The sequence below is a fragment of the Marmota marmota genome, unplaced genomic scaffold (genome assembly GCF_001458135.2).
Source record: "Marmota marmota marmota unplaced genomic scaffold, marMar, whole genome shotgun sequence".
NCBI classification, from domain to species: domain Eukaryota; kingdom Metazoa; phylum Chordata; class Mammalia; order Rodentia; family Sciuridae; genus Marmota; species Marmota marmota.
The window spans coordinates 2,380,231-2,401,052 of record NW_025999926.1 but is presented as its reverse complement, the minus strand read 5'-3'; the positions used below and the strand labels follow the sequence as shown (position 1 = coordinate 2,401,052).

Genomic DNA, 20,822 nt, shown 5'->3' with positions numbered 1-20,822 from the left:
ACCCTCTGGCCACCCTCAGGGCCCGCCATGTGGGGATAGCTCAGTATGGTTTAAATTTGTGCTTTCCTGATCACTCATCACACCACGCGCTTTGTCACATGCTTCCTGGACATGTGTGCGTATTCTTTTTTAAAGTTCAAAACTTTCTTCCATTAAAAAAAAAACATTTGGTTGTTTGTCGTTTTAGTACCAAGTGGTGGACATTCCCTCTGTGTTCTTGACCCCAGTCCTTGGCTCTACGCAGTTGGTTGTACACTCATGGATTCTGTCGTTTTTGAATTGGTCTAACTCCACAAAATCCGATGGTGATCTCTACCTCTGTGCTCTTGGCACTGTGTGATCTCTTGAGGACACACGCAGAGTGGTGAAGAATTCAAGTCACCTGACGTGCACAGGTCCCCAGCCAGGGGCCGTTCCAGCGGAGGTCCCCAAGGCCACACTCTGCTCCACTACTCCCGTGCTCCGCCTTCTTTCAGCTCACGTGGAAAGCAAGGGTCCTTTTCAAGGTCACATTTTTTTGCATTCTTGCGCTTTCTGTTGGGGATTTCACAGCTTGTAACAAACAGCCCAAGGAGGGCACCAAAGTGCCCTCTGGTTCAGAGGCTGCGCTGTACCTTCTGGAGGAAAAGCGTGTGCCGTGTGCCGGAGAAGCTTCGGTCAGACGTGAGTCACGCAGTGAGTTCGAAGAAGGAACCCACGCCCACGTGCAGCCAGGTGGACTTAGATAGGAAGCCTCAGCAGACGTTGAGCTTTGATTAGTGTCATGCCAGGGCTCGCAGGCACCTATTTTTCTGGAGAACGATGGTTCAGGGCTCACCCATGTGGGGCCTGCATCACCTTATAACATAACTGCTGCAGATCACGGGAATCAACCCTGTGTGTGCTGCACATTTTTCTCTCAGAGATGGCCTGCCTGTTTTTTGAGGGGTGGTTCTGGGAACCACGGAGGTGGTGCTTAACCACGGAGCCACATCCCCAGCCCTTTTGTATATTTTATTTAGAGACGGGGGTTTCTTTGCTAAATTGCTTAGCTCCTCGCTAAGTTGCTGAGGCTAGCTTTGAACTCGCGATCCTCCTGCCTCAGCCTCCCTAGTCGCTGGGATTGCAGGTGTGTGTCACCGCGCCTGGACTGTTTATTTTCTTAATGGTGCATTTTGGTGGACAGTAGTTTAGATTTTGATGAAAGCTAACTTACCTTTATTTCATTTATTTATTTTTATGTGGTGCTGAGGATGGAACCCAGGGTCTTGCACATACAAGGCCAGCGCTCTGTCGCTGAGCCACAACCCCAGCCCCTTTAACTTTTATTTTGGGTCCACAATCCCTCCCCCGTTCTTCTCCACATGGAGGTGAGGCGGAGGTCAAAGTTCTTTTTTTCCTACGGATAAACCCACATTGAAACGATTCTATCATTTCACCTGAGCGTAGCCCAGTGTGTATCTGCCTTGGTTTCAGCTGCCATAACAAAATGTCACAGACTGAGTGGTTTAAACAACAGAAATTTATTTATCACAGTTCTTGAGCCTAGAAGTCCAACATCAAGGTGTCTGGTGTGGACCGGTTTCCTGGTTTACAGATGGTGCCTCTTGCTGTGTCCTCACTTGGTAAAGGGTAGGGAACTAGTGAGATCACTCTCCCTCTCTCTCTCTTAATAAAGGGCATTAATCTCACTAATAAGGGCTCCACCTGTGGGACCTGGTCACCTCACAATGTGTCCACCTCCTAATACCATAGGGTTTTGACACCTGATCGTCATTGCACTTCAGTGCACTAACATGCATAATATGACACTCTGCAGATGCAGCACCTATTCAAAGCCTTCTGTGACCACAGCCTCCCCTCAGCAGAGACTCGCTCGGGCCTCTCCTATGAACCAACTTCATAGACCACCAAGGCTTAGGGGGAAAGAGTCAGGCTGGACACATCCTTCAAACCACAGGCAGCTGCCTGGCAGGTTTTCTCTGCGTTGGCTCTTCTGACCCTTCACTGGTTTTTGGAGTAAATTCCATGAGAAGTAAGTGTCAGTCAAAGCGTTATTTAAATCACAGCATCAGCTATTCAGAGAGTTTAGAGTCAGGAGGCAGCCCTTTTTCTAGATATTTACACTCTTCTAAGATTTATGTTGTTGGAATCATCTTGTGAACACATCCACCGATTGTTGTTTATCTCCTGCTGCGTGCCAGGGACCAATTCTGTTGCTTAAACGGGTGAGGCACCTGTCATCCTAGCTCCTATTCTTGTTGGGCTGAGACACACTAAGCAATTTATTATTTCATTATTCAAGTGACAGTGATGCTATCATCCAAAAAGAGCTTCGAAAGGGAGGTCCAGGGAGCCATCAAGTTGTTCTGCAAGGGGACTTGACCTTATTTGAAAGGCAGGGAAATTTCTGTGCCTTTAAATTCTGAATTCCAAAGGGAGAGAGGGATTATCTAGATGAGGTGTACATTGGGTTAAGAGGCACAGAGGGGACTCCAGGTGGAGGGAATGGTATGTGCAAAGGCCCTGAGGTGGAAGGAACTCTGGAACACTGGGATTGGAGCTATGGAAGGATGAGGGATGGGGGAAGACCTCATGGGTAGGTGAGGCTGGAAGGCAGCTAGGCATGAAGGTTAGTCACAGTCTTGCTTTGCCTTTAAATGCAGCAGGATCTAACAGAACATTCTGCATTGGGACAAAATTCTCTGTCTTTAGTGTTTATCAAGGTGGCAGCAGCCCCACCTAGTACGGAGCCCACCATCTGTGGCTCCTGTGATGGAGGAACTGAAGTTTAAATTTCAACAAAGTAAAATTTAAATAGCACCTAGAACTTGTGGCCACCAAATTGAACCGTCTAACTAGAGCAATGACCAACCATCAAGAGCTCAGAGCAGGGAGATGGAGCTGTCAGAACCGCACTGGGCGTCCCTATTTGCTGCCCACTCTGACTCCAGTGTGGACCTTGCAGGGACCAGTGGACACATCTCCAGGGTTAGTTGAGGTATCCATGATGGCTTACTGACCTCAGGTGCACGGTGCAGTGAGAAGTCATGGGCTGGTTTAGCAGGTGTTTGGCAGTTAGAGTAGCTGTGGTCTCTGATGGTGCACAGGAGGGGGACAGGCTAGGAGACTCCCTGTCCCCTTTCAGAGAGGACGCTCAGGTCCCCAGCAGAGTAGACTTCCCAAGTGCACAGCTTCTGGGCTCCAAGGAAAGGACTGAGCTGCTGGAATTTCTAAGAAAGTCAAGAGGAAGCTCAGTTACATGAGGTAGCAATAGAAAAATGCACGCAGACAGTTTTTTAAAAAGTTCCCAGTAAAACCCTGACTTTCTTTCTCTCCCCTGATCCCTGTTCAGCACTGGCAATCTGCTCACGTAGCTGGAATAACATGAATGGTCTTACTTGATACTCTTAAACATCAGCCCCAGACCCTCGGCTTGCTGATGGACGTGTTTCCGTATAGCGAATGGTGCTCAGAAGTGTGACCTCAGGACTTTCCGGTTCCTGGGTGTGACGCTCTCCGTGTGTCTGCCCACCTCTCTGCTGTGACTCCGAGCTTCACATTCTCACGCTCAGCCAGGCCACAGTCCAGAGTCAGCTCGCAGACCTGGGACCTAGAACCATGGAAACCACAGCTTTCCACGGAGGGATGGGGGGCCTGGGGAGTTCAACCAAAGAAATAACTGAAAGAAGAAAAACAGGCGCAGGAAAATACTTATTGTGGCATTATCAGGAACAGGGGAAGCCAGGTCACATGGCTGGCGTGTCCCACAATGGGGGAGAGCAGGCAAAGGGGTCATGTTGAAGGCCACGCAGTCACATAGCAAAACGCCCTGATATTTCACATGAATTTCACACTCAGATGGAATACACACATTTTCTTCATGCTTATAATCACAGCGTGCAATCTGCATGTGTGTGTGTGTGTGTGTGTGTGTGTGTGTGAGCGTGTACCAAAACATAAAGTGAATGCATACCACTAATGGGAATATAAGCAGGATATATTTTCTCTGAAAAACATCATTTGACTGATATCTGGTTGGCTCTCACCATACACAGAATTCAGGAAAAGGATAGTTAAGAGCATTATGCAAATTGCTTAATTTGGGGGACAGTTAATTCTTGGGGATACATTCACTTGACTCCAGCTTTCTAATAAAAGTTAGTTTGAGTTGTTTTCTGTTCAGTTTTGCGTGTGCGATTGCATTTGTCTTGCAAATGTGTTAAAATGTATTAAAATCGTAGCTTTTTTGAAAAGGATAGAGTTAAATGAGAAAAAATATTTAGCAAAAAAAAAAAAAAAGTGGCTATGGCATTGTGTCATTTCCTACGAGATACGCAGCCGACACAGGCTTTGCTGACTTAAAACCAGGCAGAGTTCTATTCTGGCCACCTCACAGGCGGGAGCTCAGGTGCAGAGGGGGATTATCTGTCCTGATAATCAGGAAGTGGGGAGGGCAGCAGGCGGGCCTCACTGGGGACTGGCACTCAGGGCTGGCACCTCTCCCCCAACAATGTGACTGCTTCCTTATCTCCTGGCTGCTCAGTTCCCTCCTTATTGCGTTGGGGAGGCTTCTCTGGGCTTCTGGAACACTGCCTACAGCTGCTCTGGACTCCCGGTGACCCCCTTCCAGGGGAGACCCTTCCCTTCCCAAATGATGTCCCAGTGGAAAGGTCAGGATAGAAGCATGGGGTGCCATCTGGCCAGGTGGCAAGGGGGACAGGTGCTCACCAGAGGAAGGGGAGATGCTAGCTGCATAGCCTAGCAGCAACCCCTCGGTTGTGGAATAGGTCCTGTCTTTTATTTAGGAGTGGACCACAGAAGGCATGGGTGGACAAGTGAGTCCCCAGGGACCCTCTGAGAGACTGCGGACACTAGCTCCCAGCTGCTGTTGGGTAAGGATGCTCTGGGAGCTACTGTTGGCTGCCCCCGGGGGAAGGATCCCCAGGCCAGAGACAGCCCCTGGGAGCCAGGAGCTGCAGGCCAGGCCTGGGCTGTGCACCTGACACCCAGAGCCTGGACCAGGACAGTCTTTAGAAAGGTGACCTGGCTACTCGGAGTGCGCCGCTTTGCTTGGTTGTTCATTCATTCACTTTAATAACCAGGCACTGTTTACTTTTATTATATTAATAAATTGATAATTAATTATGGTATAATATTAATACAGTAAGTGGCACATCCAGGTTAAATATCCCTTAACTGAAATGCTTAAGACCCGCACTGTTTTGAAGCTCTGATTTTTTTTTTTTTTTGATTTTGGAATATTTGCATGCACATGACGGGAGATGTTGGTGGGGGTGGATCCAAGTCTAAGCATGGACTCATTCATGTTTCATGCACACCTTATATGTATAGTCTGAAGGTAATCCAATACAACATTTTTAATAGTTTTGTGCACAAAGCCAAGTTTTGTGGTTTGGAGTTTCCCACTCATAGAGTCAGGTTAGTGCTCACAAAAGTTGTGGATTTTGGAGCTGTTATGGTTTGGATCTGGAATATTTCCCCAGAAGCTCATGTGTTGAAAGCATGACTCCCAATGCAGGTTCACAGGTGAGCTGTTAGGAAGTAATTAAGGCTCTGACCTCATCAGTGGATTCATCTTATCAAGTGGATTAATCCATTGATAGCTGGACTACTAGGTGGTAACTGTATGCAGGTAGGGCATGGTCAGAGGAAATAGGTGACTGGGGATGTGGTCTTGTGCTATATCTGTGTCTGGCTGCTTACCCTCCCCTCCCCTCCCCTCCTCTCCTCCTTTTCTTCTTTCTCTCCTTCTCTGTCTCCTTCTTGGCTGCCATAAGCCGAGCAGGTTTCCTCTGCCACACTCTTCTGCCCTGATGCTTTTGCCTTGAAGCCAGACAACCAGGGTCTGAACCTCTGAACCCATGAGCCCAAATACACCTTTTCTTCTTCAAGTTGTTCTTTTCAGGTATTTTGGTGACAGCAACGATAAGTTGACTAACACAGGTGCATTTTGAATTTCAGATTAAGGATGCTCAATCTGTATTTAATGTATTCAGTTTGATGGTTTCTGAAAGATGAATAACCACCCGCACTGTTCAGATACAGAATAATCCCCTGAACTCACAGTTTCCTTGTATCCCCCTAGAGTTCCCCCAGCCCGTCCCTGACAACCGCTGATCTGTGAACACCATTGACTTTCCCTATTTTTCATGCATGGAATAAGACAGTGCATATTCCTTGGTAACTGGCTCTTTTGCTTGGTGTAATATTTCTGAAATCCGCATCCTGTGTGCGGGTGTTGGTCACCTGTTCATTTTTATTGCTGAGTGGCCTTTTCTTGTAGGGATGTACCACAATCTCTTATTCACTTATGGTGCATGGCCATATTGTAAACTGAGCTGCTATAAACATTGATGTGGCTGCATCTTTGTAGTATGCTGATTTTAAGTTCTTTGGGTACAAACCAAGGAGTGGAATGGCTGGGTCAAATGGTGGTTCTATTACAAGTTTTCTGAGGAATCTCCATACTGCTTTGCTTTCCAGAATGGTTACACCAATTTGCAATCCTACAAGCAATGTATGTGTGTACCTGTCCTCCCACATCCTCCCTAACATTTATTGCTACTTGTATTCTTTATAATTGCCATTCCACTGGAGTGAGATGGAATCTCAGTATAGTTTTAATTTGCATTTCTCTAATTGCTAGAGAAGTTAAAGATTTTTTCATATATTTGTTGACTGATCATCCTATTTCTTCTGTGAAGTGCCTGTTCAGTTCCTTTGCCCATTCATTGATTGGGTTATTTATTTATTTTTTTCTGGTATTAAGCTTATTAAGTTCTTTATATATCCTGAAGATTATTAACACTTCATCTGAGGGGCAAGTGGCAAAGATTTTTCTCCCATTCTGTAGGCTCTCTGTTTATGTTCTTGATTGTTTTCTTTGCTGTGAAGAAGCTTTTTAGTTTGATTCTTGATTTTACTTCTTTTACTTTAGGAGTCTTGTTCAGGAATTCAGTTCCTAAATTGACATGATGGAGAGTTGGGCCTACATTTTCCTCTAGGGTCTCTGGTCTAATGCCAAGGTCCTTGATCCACTTTGAGTGGAGTTTTGTGCAGGATGAGAGACAGAGGTTTAATTTTATTTTGTTGCTTATGGATTTCCAGTTTTCCCAGCTCCATTTGTTAAAGACTCTCTCTTATCTCCAATGTATGCTTTTGGCACCTTTGTCTAGTATGAGATAACTGTACTTAGTGGGTTTGTCTCTGTGTCTTCTATTCTGTTCCATTGGTCCTCATGTCTGTTTTGGTGCCAATACCATGCTGTTTTTGTAACTATAGCTCTGCAGTGTAGTTTAAGGTCTGGTATTGTGATGCCTCCTGTTTTGCTTTCCTCACTAAGGATTGCTTTGTCTATTTTGGGCTTCTTATTTAACCAAATGAATTTCATGACTGCCTTTTCTATTTCAATGAAGAGCATCATTAGAATTTCAATAGGAATTGCATTAAATCTGTATAGCACTTTTGGTAGCATGGCCATTTTGACAATATTAATTCTGCCTATCCAGGAACATGGGAGATCTTTCCCTGGAAATGTTTTGAGTGATCACTTTTTTTAACCAATATTTCTCAGTGCTGTTGTTCGTGGTGGCCCACGATGCCAGGAATAGGCAGGGTTCTGAAAGCCTCATCCTGGAATGTTCTAGTCTTGAGCCATAAAAGTGTGCTCATCTTTCACCGCAGAATCAAGCTGCATTATTCTCTGAGGGTTTATTGGGTCCTGCACTGTCTGACCAGGGGACACACAGCTGGATTCAGGGAGCCCATCTCCAACGTGGGGACCTGGTTGGCCTGGTTCAGAGTAGTGCCTTCTCCTCCCAGGGTGCCCGCCACGCCCTGGGCATAAGGAAGTCCACTCCATTAACCCGCTCCCTGGAGCCCTCTCTGCCTCAGCTCTCTGGCCGTCTCCCTTCCTGATGAGATTGCGTGTTTCCAAGGTCCCTAGGTTGGTCATCTCAAATGCTGACGCCCAGTAATACCTCCTGTCCCTTACAACCTTATGGGGCTCTGGGGAACTAACGGGGCGTTTGTGGAAGGCCTAGATTTAGGTTTGGAAAAAGACGGGGATGACTTGGGATTCGGAATTACTGAATTCCTTAAGGCCACAATGAGCAGTTCATAAATTGTCTTCGCCACTTCACTAAATTCTGGTTTGTCCCCTGGAAAGGAGGCCAGGCTAAGGACAACCCCACTGTGGTCTGTCTACAATATTTAAATTCCAGATGTTCTTACTCACATTTTCAGGGCCTCTTCTGGGACAATTCTTTTCCTCTGTAGCTGCTTGCTTAGAAGTCGTACACTGAACTTTTAAGAAAACGTTAAAATATTGATCACAACACTAAATGGAACAGTCAGGGAACCTGCCACTTTTTCAAGAAATCACATCCTCTATTACTTACTGTTTTACGTTATTCTTTGACCTTATTGCCTTTCTTCTAATATTTGTAATTAGGTTATTTCTCTAAATAGTGAATATTGCTGTTAAATTATCAGAAATGTTATATATTGCTATCTAACTTTTTTTCTGACATTGTACAGTAGTGATTTAATGTCAGTCACATCTTTTTAACTCAGAAAATCCAGAGTCAGTTTTTTCTCTCCTATATGAAAACGAGGGAGGAAAAAGGAAAATAAATATGGGGGGATCTCTTGAATATCAGAGGGAGCACGGAAAGGAAAGGAGAAATACTGGGGAATGATATTGGCCAAATTATTATTATATCATGTGCATATACAAATATGTAGCATCAAACCTCACCATTGTATGTAATTATAATGCACCAATCACAAATATGAGAAAAAAGAAAGAAAGAAATCATAGTTTATCAATGTAATAAAATACTACACATCTGAAAAAAAAAAAAGAGATCTGTCCAAGTCCTATTCCCTGGTACCTGTGAAGATGATCTTCTTTGTAAATCGGGTCTTTGCAGATGTAATTCAGGTAAGGCTCTCAAGATGAGGTCATACGGATTTGGGTGGGCTGGTAGTCCAATTATTAGAGAAAGGCAATAAAAATGTGTTATAAATTTGGATGAATATTTTAAACCCAGACATAAAGTTTTGTTGGAAATTAATCTCTTTTGAGGTGGATGAGGTTTGCTTGGTTCCATGAATCCAGATGTCTACAGTCGAATAGGACTTACTGCCGGAGGGTGGCACGGTTCTCCATGTTCCTCGCCTCGTTTCTCTCTCTCTCTCTCTCTCTCTCTCTCTCTCTCTCTCTCTCTCTCTCCATCTCTAACCCTTTCTAGGTCTCTATCTCTATATTTCTTGGAGAAACTTGTTCACATCCATAAGTGCATGTGGATAAGATAGGGCCATTAGAACTCAAGCTTCCCCAGGGTGGTGAGATCAGCATTCCTTTACCTTTCCTTGGACAAGAGAAGGAGTCTGTCTCCAGTCCAGGGTCAGAGTACACCCTGATGATGAGAGAGTACGGGCTCCCAGGTAGCCAGTCAGATTCTGCCTCAAACTTTTCAATTTTCAGCCAAGATATGCAAAACTGGAGAGGGTCAGAGCTGAGCTATGCAAAAGAAAGTTCCAAAGAGCTGGTTTAGGTCACCCTTCTTCTGAGGATCCCTAAGGTTTTTTTTTTTTTTTTTGTACCAGGGATTGAACCCAAGGGTACTTAACCTCTGAGCCTCATCCCAGCCCTTTTAAATATTTTATTTAGAAGCAGGGTCTTTCTGAGTTGCTTTAGGGTCTTGCTAAGTTGCTGAGGCCGGCTTTGAACTTGTGATCCTCCTGCCTCAGCCTCCCAAGCCACTGGGATTACAGGCCTGTGCCACTGTGCCCAGAGGATCCCAAGATTCTTAATGCCCAGCTGGCCGGCTTTTCCATCACTATGATCTACCAGATAGTCTTTCCATATTTTTTGTCTGTTGGAAGTACACCAGATTCAGGGTCTCTAGCTTGCAACCAAAGACCCTTGCTGATGCGCTCTTCCTAGACGACAGCACTTTCTCCTGGAGGAGTAAGAAGGAGGCGGTGATGCTCGAGGTGGGTTTTGGAGGATGCCGTAATTGGATATTATTATGCTTTGGATCTTTAATGCCTCCCCAATTGCTCATGTGTTAGGCAATGCAGAATTTTTCAGGGATGAAGATGATTAGACTATGAGAGCTGTGATCTCATTAGTTGGTTAATCCATTTGCTGGACTAGTCACTTCAATGATCTACTAGGTGGTAACTGTAGGCAAGTGGACATGGCGGGAGGAGGTGGGTCACTGGGACCGTGCTGGACTGCATCTGTCCAAGCTTCCTTTCTCTCTCTTTTCTTCCTGACCACCATAAACTGAGTGGATTTCCTCTGTCTGGGCCAAGAGCAATGGAGTCGGCCAACCATGGAGTGAACCTCACAAACCAGGAACCCACATTAACTTTCCCTCCTTTAGATGGCTCTTGTTGGGTGCTTTGGTGAAGGCAATGAAAAGCTGACTCGAGCAGACCAGGGTTGTCTGAGTCAGGTTCCTGTGCTGAAGCTTGGTCCCCCCTTACCAGTGTTGGAAGGTGTGGAAACTTTAGCAGTGGGGCTGGGGCGGGGTCATGGGGCTCCAGCCTCGTGAATGGGTGAACGTTGTCACGTGGGAGTGGGTGAAGTGTTGGGTGAGTGCGTTGGTTCTCACCAGAGCAGGTAGTTGGCACCGTCTGTGCAGGGTCAGCTCCCTTTCACTTCTCTGCCCCTCTCTAGGGCTCTAGCACTGTGCTGGTATAATGTATAAAACAGACATTTACTGGACTTCCTGTTCTGGTGGTTGGCCAGACTTATAAGTAAATCTCTATTTTATATTTTACCCAGTCTCAGGTATTTTGTTATAGCAACATAAAATGGAATAAGACAGGAAACAGTTAGGTACATGGGAGTAGAGTTGGGAATTCTTGTTTTTTTTTTTTTTATTGTAAAGATCTTTAATATTTTTCTTAACGCTTTATTATTAAAAGTTTTCTCGGAACCTTAACGTTCAGAGTTAAAGTTGTCATATGTAAATTAAAAAATAGTTTCCTGAGTGAGGTGACATGGAGTAGAGATAATCTAGTGGCTCGTTTGAATAAATATTGGTTTTGGTTGGTGGCATGTGCCACTGTGGCTGTATGACCTAAAAAGTGAGAGGTTTAGTTTATAATGTATTAAAAGAACTGAGTTGTACAGAAGTTTTGGGAGACAATGCCATATTTAATCTATCCTATAATCTAAGAAGTATAATTGTACTTATAAAGTAGAATAAAATAGGCCTCTAAAGTCAAAGTATAGCTAATAAAATAAACTGTGGGAAGGGTAAATGTCATTTTAAACATGTTTCGGGCTTTACTTTTTCATGGGATGTTCAAGACTATACAGGTAGTCTCGTATGGGGCTATTTTTCTAAAATTTTGGAGGTCAATCAAGTTTCTTCAGGGGTTACTCTTTGGGAGTTCGTGGGAAATGCTTGGCTTCCTCCCTCTTTTTTCGTTACCAGACTTGCCAAGAGCCAGGACAGGTGAGTGTCCTGTTGACCTTCCCTGAAAGCACTGAGAATCTTTCTCTTTTCAATGACTCCTTTCAAGAGAATATGCCTGTAGACTTCTAGTCTCTTGAGTTTTTATAACATCCCTGATTTGGAGACTTTATGTCTTTCCAGAGTTGCACAGGCTTTAATTCTATAAGTTAAAATGTTAAAATTTAACTTAATTTTAATAATTCAAGGGCTGGGGATGTGGCTCAAGTGGTAGTGCGCTCGCCTGGCATGTGCAGGGCACTAGATTCAATCATCAGCACCACATAAAAATAAAATAAAGATGTTGTGTCCACCAAAAACTAAAAAATAAATATTAAAAAATTCTCTCTCTCCCTCTCTCATTAAAAAAAATTATAATTCAAGATGTGAAAATCTGGGGCTTATTTTCCTACCTCTATGCCCTTCTTATAACTCTTTTAATTTCACCATAAATACAAACAGAACAAAAAATTATAATGATCTGATTTATGCAAATTATATTCCACATTAAGTTTGATTAAAATGTGTAAAAGTATTCAGAGATGCTAGAGTATTATTTACTCAATAGTATGTTTTACTGTTACATAGAACATTTAGTTGAGTGGAATACTGTAATGTCTGTCATTTAATGACAAGATTCAATACATGAGTGTTAACATATAAGCAAATATTCAGTTATAAGGACATATTGCATACATAAGGTAATATAGGTAAAAAAAAAAAATGCACTGTAAACTGGGCATGATGGTCCATGCTTGTAATCCAAGCAAATTGGGAAGCTGAGAAGTTTCAGAAGTTTAGATTCAGCCTCAGCAAAGTAATGTGGTTTCAAGCAACTTAGCAAGACCAGTCTCAAAATTTGAAAAAGGGGGAAGAGGGCTTAGGAATGTGGCTCAGTGTTTAAAAATCCCTAAATTTAACTGCAGTACCAAAAAAAAAAAAAGTTTAAAACATTACAATTCAGTGTAAAACATCAAAAAATAGATTTCTTATAATTTCACTTTTGAAAGTGAAAATAGTAATCTTTGATTTAAAAAAATTATATGCTTTCAAAGATGATGTTTCTGCACCATGCACATACGATATTTATGATTGATATTTCTACCAAATAACTGGATAATGTTTAATGAATTTAAGCAAAAGTTAAAGACAACTACTCATTTTCTATATGTAAATGAGTTCTGTCTTTTACTGATCCTCATATACATCGAGGTGTAATGTATAGGCAATGACTTTACTATACACTCACATTTGTCAAGGTGTTTATTGTAAATGTTTTGTTGTTATATAAAGCATACATTCTGGGCAAAATCTGTTCAATATTCACTATTTGTATGAGTTTTCAGATGTTCAATGAATTTAAAATTTGAATAAGTTTGGGAAATATTATTTAACTTTTTAGGGTTTCTGAGCACAATGAATTCTCCAGGAATCAGTAGTGTTTAAGAAACATGTGGCTTTGAAACATTTCTTTTTCCCTTTGTCTTCTCTCTAACCAGTATGTACCCTCAGGTGCTGAGTATTGGTGAATAAATTTTGGAGGCATTGTCACATTGTTAGCTTTCACATTTCAAGAATCTCTCTGGGCTGTGATGATTGTGGTAAGGATTAGATGTTGACCCATCCTTAAAGGAATGGTACCAAGGTCTCATTTTGTTTTCTCGGAGTCTAGTAATGTATGATGTATAATTAAAAATGTTTCTACATTCTCTACATTCGTAGGTCTTCTTTCCAGAATAAAGAGCCTAGGGGTGAAAAAGGTCTGATTTCTTATTAAAAGCTTTGCTACATTTTTTTTCCATTTGTAGGGGTTCTTTTCTGAATAAAATTTGGTTGCCAATAAGCTTTGATTTTTCTTTAAAAGTATTATTATCACTTTCTTCACCTTTTGAGGGTTTCTCACCAGGGTGACTTCTGCTGTGTTGAGTAAAGTTTTATTTTTGATTAAAAGCTTCGCCACATTCTTCACATTTGTAGGGCTTCTCTCCAGTGTGAGTTCTGCTTTGCTTAATAAAGATTGACTTTCCTTTAAAAACTTCATCACATTCTGCCCATCGGTAGGGCATCTCTCCAGTGTGGGTTCTTCTGTGGTAAATAAGACCTTTTTGTTTTGACTAAAATCTTTGCCACATTGTTTATATTTGTAGGGCTTCTCTCCAGTATAAATTCTCTGGTGGTGAACAGGGACTGATTTTTGATATGATTTCTGGTGTTCACTCTCACTTGTAGTTTTCCGTATTTTCTTTTGTTGTAAATAGTCAAGATCACAATTTCTATATTTCCCACTTATCACTTTGTGAAATATATGTTTTATGCCCTTTTCTGGTGAATATTCTTGGGTATGATGAGGAGTCCTGGCCTGGAAGGCCAAGTTCCTATAGTTCTCTAACATCACATCTCTATATAAGTTTTTCTGAGCAGGCTGAAGGCATTCCCAGTCCTCTTCAGTGAAATCAAGGCCACACCCTGAATGTTAACAGGTCCATTGCCTGGTGCTCAGGAGTCCGGCCTGCTTGGGATCTTCAGCTCCTGCCCAGCAGAGCAACCTGCGACTCTGAAGCATGAGACCAAATGTCCAGCCAAATGGAGTTGGGAATTCTGGACAGCAAGAAAAGCAGCTGTATCAGCCAGAACTGGTGGTGCATGCCTGTCATGTCAGTGGCTTGGGAGGCTGAGGCAGGAGGATGGCAAGTTCAAAACCGGCCTCAACAATTCAGCAAGGTGCTCAGCAACTCAGTGAGACCCTGTCTCTAAATAAAATACAAAATAGGATTGGGGATCTGGCTCAGTGGCTGAGTGCTCCCCCTGCCTCCCCAAAGAGCACGGGTATCTTCAGGGGATCTCAAATATTCTACAAAGCTCTCATGTAACTAGGAGAGTGGTTTGTTTAGGCCAAGGTTCAGCCAGGGGTGTAAAACCCTAGGATGGTTGCAGAGGGGACCCTACAAATCTGCTGCCTCTGTTTGGCTCCTGCTGGGCAAGTTTGCCCCCAAGTGTCTGATGTCAGCAGAGGACAGAGAAGGGCAGCTGGAAGCTTCTGGAATCTCTTCAACTGTGTGTCATGTTATCTGATCACAAAGACCTTCAGGGGGTCCTGGCCTCCCGGGTCTCACCCTTCTGCTGGAGAAAGCCAACCTTGCCCCCTCGGGGAAGGGAGCGGTGGCACTCTGGTCTGGAAGTGTCCCTGAACTTAATCTCTAAGGCTCCGGGGCAGGAAGGTGGGAGCCTGGAGGTGATGAGGCCTGGGGGCTCCGCCCTGGGAGTGGATGGAAGTCATTATGGTGGGGATGGGGTCCAGGCAGGAGGGCGAGTGTGGGCCCTCCTCCCGTCCCCTCTTGTGTGTCTCCCTGGGGGATGCCTTCTGACGGGTTAGGAGGCAGAAGGAGCCCGTGCTGGCCGTGGCTCCTTGATCTTGGACTTCCCAGCCTCCAGAACTGTGAGCCACATACCTGTCTGTTCATTGTAAGTCACCCCGGGGTCTGTGACCCTCTTACAGCAGCACAAACACTGAGACAGCTGGGGAATGCCACTTCCAGACCCACCTCGTTGACAGGGGACAATCGGGCACTCACCTTGTCCAGACAGATGTGCAGGTTTTGAGGGTGACTTAGGCCACAGAATGGATACTGCGGTGAGCAGTTGGGCACAGAGCACCAGGGGACTCTGCCTCGTCTGAGTGACAGGAAGGACAGCTGAGAGCAGGAGTCAGAAATCTGTACAGGGCTTGGAAACCCACCAAGTCGGGTAGGTGAGGAAGACAGAGCCCGTAGAAGGATTCCCAACTCTCAGGTGTGGAACGGAGGCTTTGGAGAAGGCAGCCTCCCTGTGCTCTGAGGACAAGAGCAGGCTTGGAGGGGCCTTGGTACCACCTCCATATTCCCAATGGGATGAAGCTTGCTCAGGCTGTGGTGGAGGGGAAGGGAAGAGGCCCTTGAACGGGCACCTGGAGGTCAGTGGGAATTGGCAGCACCGTGAGGGGTGGCTAAGGAGCGCTGGGGAGGGCAGGTGGCACACCAGGGCTGTATAGTGCGTTAGTTGGCCAGACCCCAGTGCAAGAGGGCTGTTCACAGGTCTGCCAACCCCCATGGCAAGGCAAGTGGGTGGGTGGATCACCCTGCACGCTCAAGATTAAAAACTGACTTTCTTTTATTTTCGCAATAGACTCAACTCTCTATTAAAAATCGCATTTGGGCCAGGGAGGTAGCTCAGTGGTAGAACGCTTGCCTAGCATGTGTGAGATCCTGGATTCTACCCCCAGCACCCCAAAATAAAACAAAATAAAGTTGTATGTCAAAGGGTGAAATCAGTCGCACAGACACGGAGCCAAACATTCTAAGAACATTCGAGTCATCTGCTGAAGATTTGATTTTACGGATACAATCCTTGGTTTGGTCCAGGTCCTCAATGGGGCCCATTTCTGAGTCTTGACTGGACGTAGGAGGCTGCACGAAACACCTCTTGACCTCCATCTTAGCTGATGGACCTCCACCTTAACTGAGTGGGCCTCTCACAGAGACCTGGCCTCCATTGCTTTCCTCCTGGAAGGAACCTGGCTCAGCCTGTGCTGAACCAACCTGGTGAATTCACCCAGCTGTGGCTCCCTATGACACCGTTCCCAGATGGCCAAGATCACTGAACATGGCTTATTGAATGAGTGAAAGTTTTGCTTGGTGGTCTTCATCTGATGCCTTCTTGCTCACCTTCTATCCACAGATGGCTATGTGGTCAACTTTTATGATTCAGTAGTTGGAAAGAAAACTTTGAGTTCTCTGTGTTTCCCAGTCTTGTTACCACACAGCACATGCGTGGTTTGCAAAGCACATTCAGAGAACCGAACGGGTTTTCTCCTGGACTAGATATTTGATTTTGCTTGCTTCATTTGCAGTCTCACGTCTTTCAGGACTTGATAGATTCTGCTGTATTTCCATGCATATATTTATTCTGATTTATATGTTTAATTGCGTTTACTGTTCCTCAGCTTAATCTGTTAGCTCTAACAATGGAGACTTTTTTTTAAGTCAAGCTAAGTCTCTAAAATAGTTTTCAAATTTTCCAATGTTTATTTTCTCCCACGTCACAATCTTTCCTAGGGTGAATCTGCGTGGTCCTATAATGCCTTGCAGCATTACCCTGTGAGTCAAATAGTTTTCCAGTTTTCATTATTTTAATTCCCTTTCTCTACATGAATTATTTAATCTTCTCTGAGGCTTACTTGATAGGTGGTTGAAAAAATAAAGCTTATTGTGAAGAGGTATAAAGGAAGTTAGCTGACTTATAGTTTTTACTGTACTTTTCAGAGATAAATAAATCCAGCTTTGTGGCTAGTAATAAATTAAACCAACTTAATTTTTTCCCTACCATCTAGCTGGACTGAAATGTTACATTGTGCCATCAAGACAACACCAAATAAGACATCATGTGAATCAGCTTTCTGTTGCTGTAACAAATTCCTGAGATAAATCAACTTATAAGGAAGGGAGGTATATTTTGGCTCATGGTGTCAGAGATTTCAGCCCATAGCTGCTGGGCCCTGTTGCTTTGGACCTCTGGTGAAGCAGAGCATCATGGCAGTGGCACGTGGCAGAAGAGACGTGGTACCTGGGAAAGTGAGAGGAGAGGAAGGGCCAGAGCCCTAACTTCCCCTTTAAGAGCACCCTCTTTATGACCTAACTTCCTCCCACTAGGCCCCGCCCCCTAAAGCTTCCACCACCTCCCGGTAGCATCACAAGCTGGCCCCAAAGCCTTCAGCCAGGGGCCTTAGGGGACTCTCTGGGGCCAAACTACAGCAGGTGTGTGTTTAACTATTTCTCACTGGAACCATGTTTTATGAACACTGACAGTAAAGTGAGATGTATAGTTTTTTAAAAAATTTACTTGAGATATAGAGTTTTAACATCTCAAACCCAGGAAGTTAGCTTTAAAATATTAGATTTTACAATTTAAGTAAATTATAAAATTATTTTTAGCCAAAGATTGGAAACTTCCCAAGTTAGGATTGAAAATTTACTGTCTTAATGTAATAGCTTCCCCATTGTTTCCTTATTTCAGTCAAATATATATTTTGTAACAAACTTTGCAAAAATTGAGACTGCAGTGACACTGGCCACAATTCAAAATTATTGGTTTTAAAATTTGAATAAATGTGTTATGCCCAAAATGACCAAGTTGCTTTTTAACTACACCATAAACTTTTAAGTTGTGATGATACCTTCCAAATGTTAATTTGATACGATTATTTGATAAGTTTATTTCCAAATGATTTCTCCTATGTTACTGATTCATGTTGCTACAGATCTTCTCATTGATGATTGCAGGTTTTCTATATTTGGACCATCAACTTTGCCACTGCCTATTCTGACAGAATAAGTGTTTACCACTTTTAATCCTTAATGATCCAACTTTTAATTTATTTTGTGCTGGGGACTGAACTCAGGGTTGCTTTACCACTCAGCTACATTCCCTATCTTTTTATTTTTATTTTGAGATAGGATATCTCTAAGTTGCTTAGGGCTTTGTTAAATTGCCGAGGCTGGCCTCAAACTTGTGATCCTCCTGCCTCAGCCTCCTCAACTGCTGGGAGTACAGGCCTATGTCACTATACCTAGGATGGCTCAATTTTCAAGTAACAATTGTCTCCAATATTCAACTAAGAACACAAGTAAGCCCACCACTTTTTTTGAAATTAATAATATATATCTGTTCATTTTAGGAAAGACAAATGATCTCAATGCAAGGTATTATGAGCTATCCAAATTATGAAAACAAAGGACTGGACTAACTTTGACTTTGATCTTCTTCCCAAAGTTACTGAAGATGGAGAAAGCCTGAAAAGAAGGCACAGATCCACAAGGGCAGAGAGAAGGGCAGAGGTCACTGCATCTTGGGTGCTGGAGATGAGACAGACAAGGATAAAGGATTCAGTGTCACAGAGAGAGCAGGACCTTTCTCCTGCACTGGGCAGGCTCTGGGATAGGCTGGTGCAGAGCGCAAGATGCCAGGAAAGCCCAGGACCGCCAGCACCTGTATCCTGGAAGTCAGGGATGCTGCACTCGGGACTGTTAGGGAGCTCCTATGGGAAGCCTGCAAACCCGGGTCCCAGGGCCTTGCAGCACACCGTGCTGCCCTTGACCTGCACAAGCCTGCCTGTCCACTCCCTGCTGAGGGCAGCTGAGTCGATGGAGCAGCAGGGTCCTGGGGTCTGCCTAGGAGCTGACCTGTGCTGCTCCTCTTCCCCAGGAACATCGGCATCCATGCACACACCTCCAGGCCAGGGACCCAATGGCCTCCAGAGAAATTCCAGCCCAAGACAAAAGAAAATCCTGGGTGAAATGGCCCAGGTGACTCGTAGCTACCTTCTGGAACCCCCAGGCACCTGCCTGTCCCCCGCCCACCCCCGGTGTTCCTATCAGCTCTTCAGTACATTCTTTTAAGAACATGCAGCCAACAATCAGAGACTTGAAGAAAGAGAGCTCCTGACAAGAGGAGAAGAGATCAAGTTCAAGTGCAAAACAGAGGGGGGGAAAAAAAAAAGGGAGAAAAGAGGAAAAATATGTAAAGATGAAAATTAAAATTCCCCAAACCTGCTTTTATCCTCAAAAAATAAAGGGAAATATTATCCCTAAGAAATTAAAAAAAAAAAAGGAAAAACAAAAAGAGATATTCTTGGAATGAAAACAGGTCTTAAATCCTAAAAAAATATGAACATAGAAATAAAAATCTTAGTGGAGATGATGGAAGAAGAATAGAACCATCTCACAGGTAACAAATAGAAAATGAAGGGAAGTGGGACAGAAAAGCAGAGAGCATGAGAGGATTACCCCAGGGGTCAGGCACCTGAACAGAGGAATCCATCCCTTGGGGATCAGGGAAACCAAGAAGCACATTGCCAAACCTGAGTTTCCAGTCAGAGGGAACTTGCTGAGTTCCCTGCAGAGTGAAAAAAGACCCTCCCCAAAGCACAGATCCTAAAATGTCAAAATGCACAGATGGAGGAAGATCCCAAAATCTTACAGTGAGGAAAAAGGATCTCAAGCTAAGAGCCAAGAACCTTAGACACTCCACATGAAATAAGAGGTGTTTTGAGTCCCAAGACTGGGAATCCGTGTCTCACTTAGACCCTGGCTAGTCCCAGGAGGCTGAGCACTCAAGGGAAGGGTGAACAGATTGTGTTTTCAGTCATGCAAGTTCCTGAGGAGCTCACTTTACAAATACCTTTTCTCAGAAAGCTACTGTGGAATGTACTCCAGCAAAACAAAGGAATATATCAAGAGGATACTAGATCAAGGTCAAAAGGATGTCCCTAAACACATGGTATCTTGAGACTACAGGGGACAGTAGCCTTGGGAACAGAAAAGGGAATAACTGGCAAAGGGCTCCAGAAGGCTATATTTCAAGGGGGAAAAATGAAACTGAAAGAATATTTGGTGCTTTTTAAAAGTATTAACGAAAGGTTTATATTTCTGGTGAAGGGTTTTGGAATGAATTTGTAAAATGTACCAAAAAAAAAAAAAATCTGAAAACTGCAATAACTTACAATGAAGCAGATAATGTCTATTTCTAGAATGAAATAACTTTGTCTTCAGAAAAAAATTAGTGTATTTTTGTTGTTAATTATGTAAATGTTGAATGCAAATCTTACTTCAAAGTCATTAAAAGGTGAAAGTACTGAACATTTTTTATCAGAATGGGCAACTATATCCTGGTAAATTCATAATTCAAATATAAAAAAATTATAATCATCAATGGGAAAACATAAGACAGAATTATGAATCAGTTACATATGATAAAAAATTTGTCATTTACTCTTGGGGAAAAACTTATTAAAAAAGTATTTTTTTTTGAAGATGAAAGTGTATGTCTTTATTTATTTCTACAATCTATAAGAAAACAACTATAGTAAATCTCAGAAAGTTATTGACACTCTGGAAGATAGCTTAACTAGAAGAAGGAATTAGTTTTTGTTTTTGTTTTTTTTTTCCCCCAAAGAAGGGAAAACATTCTCTATGAAGTTGTGGTGACTTTTGTTAAAACTAGATGATACTATATTAATTACTTTTAAATATAAAACTTGTAATCTTATATAGCCAATGATAGCACCCACAGTAAAGTCATAATAAAGATTATCCAAGTAATATAAGAGATTTAAATTAGAATTTTACAATGTTTTGTAATTATTATTTTTTTTAATGCACAAGTAGAGGATATTGGTAATACCAACGGACAAAAGTAGAAAGTACTGCAACATTTCTTACTGTAAAACTATAAAAAGTTGAATGTATCAAGGCCTGGAATATTAACATAATTTTAAAAATAATATTAATGCAGGAATGTCACTCCAATTCA

The 20,822-nt window shown here is 43.1% G+C and overlaps 1 long non-coding RNA gene across 3 annotated transcripts; it reads left to right on the top strand.

Moving 5' to 3' along the window:
* The first annotated feature begins 409 nt into the window (after positions 1–409).
* LOC125615868 lies at positions 410–20,322 on the top strand. Of its 3 annotated transcripts, XR_007346467.1 has the most exons (4): positions 410–663; positions 1,799–2,014; positions 16,846–16,960; positions 18,285–20,322. It is a non-coding gene; the product is annotated as an uncharacterized LOC125615868 (long non-coding RNA). The 3 variants fall into 3 exon arrangements; XR_007346466.1 differs by lacking the exons at positions 16,846–16,960; positions 18,285–20,322 and adding an exon at positions 3,335–5,032 and having other exon boundaries at positions 423–663; XR_007346465.1 differs by lacking the exon at positions 16,846–16,960 and having other exon boundaries at positions 424–663.
* Positions 20,323–20,822: the final 500 nt, after the last annotated feature.